Source organism: Sarcophilus harrisii, chromosome 2 (assembly GCF_902635505.1).
Source record: "Sarcophilus harrisii chromosome 2, mSarHar1.11, whole genome shotgun sequence".
NCBI lineage: Eukaryota > Metazoa > Chordata > Mammalia > Dasyuromorphia > Dasyuridae > Sarcophilus > Sarcophilus harrisii.
The window spans coordinates 205,410,013-205,415,209 of NC_045427.1; the positions used below are offsets into that span (position 1 = coordinate 205,410,013).

At 40.5% G+C, this 5,197-nt stretch overlaps 1 pseudogene; it reads right to left on the reverse strand.

Moving 5' to 3' along the window:
• Positions 1-2,707: 2,707 nt before the first annotated feature.
• On the reverse strand, positions 2,708-4,848 carry LOC100921824 (annotated as a pseudogene).
• Positions 4,849-5,197: the final 349 nt, after the last annotated feature.

Here is a 5,197-nt window from a genome sequence, read left to right on the forward strand (position 1 = left end):
AGTATACATGTCCAAACTGTTATTTTGCTGTACAAAAAGAATCGGACTCTGAAATATTGTATATTTCAATCAGGAATCAGAGGAATCAGACTTTGAAATAGTGTACTATTAGCCTGTGAAGGAAATCAGAAATGCAAGCGGGCAAAAATATAGGGATTGGTAATTCAATATAATGGCTCTTAGTCATTTCCCAGAGTTCTTTCACTGGATGTAGCTGGTTCAGTTCATTATTGCTCCATTGGAACTGATTTGGTTCATCTCATTACTGAAAATGGCCAGGTCCATCAGGATTGATCATCATATAGTATTGTTGTTGAAGTATATAATGATCTCCTGGCCCTGCTCATTTTACTCAGCATCAGTTCATATAAGTCTCTCCAGGCCTTTCTGAAATCATCCTGCTGGTCATTTCTTACCAAACAATAATATTCCATAATATTCATATACCACAACTTATTCAGCCATTCTCCAATTGATGGACATCTATCAGTTTCCAGTTTCTGGCCACTACAAAGAGGGCTGCCACAAACATTCTTGCACATACAGGTCCCTTTCCCTTCTTTAAGATCTCTTTGGGATATAAGCTCAGTAGTAACACTGCTAGATCAAAGGGTATGTACAGTTTGATAACTTTTTGAGCATAGTTCCAAATTTCTCTCCAGAATGGGTGGATGTATTCACAATTCCACCAACAATGTATTAGTGACCCTGTTTTTGGGGTATTTAATTCTTAATTGTAACCTCAGGTCCTTTGCCTTCTGGAATATGGTATTCTAGGCCCTCTCATCCTTTATTGTAGAAGTTTCCAAATTCTGGGTAATCCTAACTGTTGCTCCTTGATATTTGATATTCTAGAAGATTTCAGTATTTTTTCCTTGAGATTGTAGTTCTGGAGTTTTACAACAATGTTTCTTGGGGTTTTCCTTGTAGGTTCTCTTAAGGAAGGTGATCAGTGCCTTCTTTCAATGATTATTTACTCCCTGTTTCTAGAATATTGAGGCAGTGTTCTTTGATGATCTCTGGAAGAATGTTGTCCATGCTCTTTTTTGGGGGTCATGGCCTTCAAGTAGGCCAATGATTTTTAAATTATCTCTTCTGGATCTATTTTCCAGGTCATTTGTTTTTTCAATGAAGTATTTTACATTTCTTCCACTTTTTCATTCTTTTTGATTTGTTTGACTGATTCTTGATGTCTTGTAGAGTTGCTTCCATTTGCTCCATTCTAGTTTTTAATGTGTGCTTTTCTTCAGTTAGCTTTTATATATCTTTTCCCATTTGATTCAACCTACTTTTGAAGGTGTTGTTGTTGTTGTTTTACCCAGTGGATTTTTTCTTCTTGCATTTGGTCAATTGTATTTTTAAATAAATTGTCTTCCATTTCCAAGCTGTTGACTCTGTCTTGCATATCTCTCATTTTTTTTCATTTTCTTTCTATCTCTCTCATTTGCTTTTTAAAGTCTTTTATGAGCACTTTCAAGAAGCCTTTTTGGGCTTGAGACCAATTCATATCACTGTTTAAGATTTCTTTTTGGACGTTTTGTCCTCAACTGAGTTGGTGTTTTGGTCTTCCCCGTCACCATAATAGCTTTCTATGGTCAAGTGCTCATTTTCTTTCTGTTTCTTGCTTATTTTCTTTTCTTTTCTTTTGGTATTTCCTCTTTTTTACATTCATGGTTGAATTCTGCTCCTGGGGTAAAGGGCATGCTGTCACAAGCTTTCTGTGTAGCTTGAGCCTTGGCTTTGAGCACAGGGGCCCCTTGTGTTTGCAGGGGGTAACTTTGCCTGATCTTTTCAGGAAACAGCCTGGTTTCCCAGAATTTGCCTTCTGAACTAGGCCTGGAAACTGCCTCACTGATCTATTCCTCTACTGATCCAGGGGTGAGGGTTTTAGTTGTTGATTTGCTGTGATTAAGGCCCTCTCATAAGCTTTCCTAGAGTCTGTCTGAGTTGAACTGAACACCCTTTTCACCCCAGTGAGACTGACCTTTCTTGAAATTTTTCCAATCTATCTTGAGTTGGATAGTAGTTTGATTCTATCAGATTATGCTCAGAGATTTGGTTTTATGTGGTTTTTGAAGAAAACTGGGAGAGCTCAAACAGGTTCCTGGCTTCACTCCACCATCTTGGTTTCATCCTTGGAACCATGAGGTGTAATCTTTCTGAGGAAAAAAATAAATATTTAATGAAATAGAGAAGCAATTAGGTGGCATATTTGGATAGAATAATACTAGCCTGGAGTCAATAAGATACATTCTCCTGAATGTATCTTACTTACAGATTTCCTCATCTGTAAAATAAGGTAAAGAAGGAAATGGCAATCTACTCCAGCATCTTTGCCAAGAAAACCCCCAAATAGGTTCATGACAACAACAACATGAAATAGAGGACTTCCCAGCATTACTGAAAAGATCAAAGTTGAATAGAAAATTTGACATTCAAATACAAGATTCATGAGAAGCATAATAAGGTAAACATGAAAGAAAAATCGTGAGAGGCATAATAAGGTTTAATAGTTTACATTTCTATGTAGAAAGATGATAATTGTAATTCCTAAGAATTTTTAAAAATTGTTTTGTTGTTATTTGAAGGGACCAAATGGGAAGGGAAAAACAGGGGAGAAATGAAAAGAACACTTGAGGCAAAAACGGCTTTTTCTTTCTGAGTCTCCCCAGGCCCTTGTGTCCCAGCTCACAAGGTACCAGACATTTTATGGGGTGGAGGGGAGGCCTTCCTCCATCCAGAGGGAGGATGTTGGAGCTGCTCCACAGCACGCCCGTGAATCCCCCTCAGGGGTAGCAGGTAGAGCAGGATGGAGAAGAGGACGACCAGGAAGCAGGTCCAGAACAGGTAGTGGTTGCAGACAAACGAAAAGCTCTGCCAGTGCATGTGGCTGGCCTGGAAGGTCCCCTGGTGGATGTCTCTCAAAGGCAAAAACCAGGTCCTGTAGAGGATTGCTCCCAGTATCCACTGCACTTCCTTGTCCTACACCAGGAAGGCCATCTTTAGATTGCTACAATTAACTGGGAATGAGAAGCCTCGGTGAAACATCTCATATATCCAGGCATATTTAAAGCACTAATACTTCAGCCTATGGAGGTCAGCATGAGAGGCATACAGGCCCTGGTCAAAGCGTTCCCATAAGACGGACCACTTTGTTGCACAATAATCTTTGGCAGTTTTAATAAACTTAGCAGTATTGTAATCTCCTCCTGAAGTACCCAGGCGAGAGAAAAACAGGGCAGCCAAAATAATGAAGTTTTAAGAGTGTTTATTACTGGCCAGGACTGATCTCCCAACACAAAGACTGGAGGGGTCAGTAATGAGTGGCTTCAGGGCCATATAGTTATAGAAAGAAGAGAGAGAGACATCAAAATGTTTCTTGATACATTTGTCATAATAAAGGAATTTTTATTCTAAACAGGAGGCAAAAAGTTATGATCTTAAGGGGGTCATTCCCAGACAGCAATAAGCAGTATTTCTTTAAGCTTATCAGGTTGTCAAGGTCTCAGGTTTTTCAGGACAGCACATCTGGGTTGTTAAAAAAAATACCATCTGCATAAGGGAATGAAGAACTAGTAATAAACTTTTAACTACAAAGATTGAAGATTATGTTTCTGACAGTCCCATTTGGCATACTTTTTTACTTCACTCCTATTCTTAACACATCCTCAGTACAATAGTAGAATTCTGAAAAGCCATAGAATTCACTGTTCTGGAAATGAACTGGAGGCTGATAGATCCCATTGAGGGAAGTCTGGGTCTCATTGGTCTTCTTCATGAAACGCTGGAGTATCTTGCACAGGGTGAAGTCTCCAGTTCCCCAAGGTACATGGTCTGCCCGTTCTGCTTAATTTTGTCCCTCTTGTCTAAGGGAAGGGAAGGGTCTAGGTAGGGAATATCAGAAGAAGGACCTTGTTCCTCAGCAACAAGGACCCTGTAGCAAATTTTTGGCTACTTCTTCCTGCTGTGAGGAGGCAAAGCTTACACTTTTGGGGACTTCGTAGGCTATCTGGATAGACACTCCACCCATGTTCAGAATACCCACTCTCCTCTTGTGGACAATGGCTGCTTGGTTCTCAGCTCCAGGAATGTTCACTTCCACCATGACCTCATCATCATCTTCAATGTGCTCAAATCGCCCAAGGACAAAGTTAATGCCAATCCAAATATAGACACTTTCCTGCTTCCCTGAAATAACCTCGGCATGAGAGTCGAAGAACAAAGTCAAAGTGTGTTGGGACTTCTGTCAGAAGATCTTCCAGGATGGCTTTTTGCTGACTTTCTGGAGGGATTCTTATCCCAGCCGTACAGAGGATATAGAGAGGGGTCTTTTTGTGTTTGTCCATGGCACCTGTTCTGCAGCAAAACTCAGAAGTGGAGAAATATAATCACTGACTTTTTCTGGAGAGGGAGCAAACTCTGTTATGCCCAGTTTTGTTTTCATCACCACCGGCTTCTGGTTCTTGTCCCTCATCTGTCTGATGTCCAACACATCGTGTGGGTTGCCATTGTGCTGGGGTCAGCAGTAGACGAAGATCCACAACCCGCTGCTCCTGCAGTCTACCCCGATCCGGTAATTGATGTGGGGGTTACTGGTGTCAGTGACTTCAATGTCCCTAATGCAGGCCAGATACCTGTGAAACTTCTTATCCCGGGACAAATGCCGGTACTTATACTTATGGATGATGACAGAAAAGTACAGCAGGGAAACCGCAGCAGCCAGCATGCCGACAACCACAATCTGGTGCAGGATGGTGCACTCCCACTGGGGAGATGCTAAAATGCCTAGGAAACAAGCAGGAGATGCTCATCCTCCCCATGCTGAGATGATCCGGAGGAGAAATCAAACCCAGGTTCTTGGTTTCCAGCGCTGAACTGTTACAAGAGTTTTTGAATATTACACTCATCAGAATTTACTCAAAGGAAAGAAGCATACATACTCAATTGATTATAGAAATCTATTTTACCTGGCAAGGAAGTAGGAGAAGGTGCTAAAAGGAGAGAGGGTTAAGAGAAAGGAAGGCATACTTGTGAGGAGGAACAGGATAAAAAGAAGTGGTAGAGGCATAAACAAAGAGAAACAAAAAAAAATGTGAATGGAATAAACTCACCCATAAAATATAAGAGCTGAATGGTTTAGAAACCAAAATAGAACAATTTCTATTAATTTCTTAACAAATTCAACCCAACTCTTTCA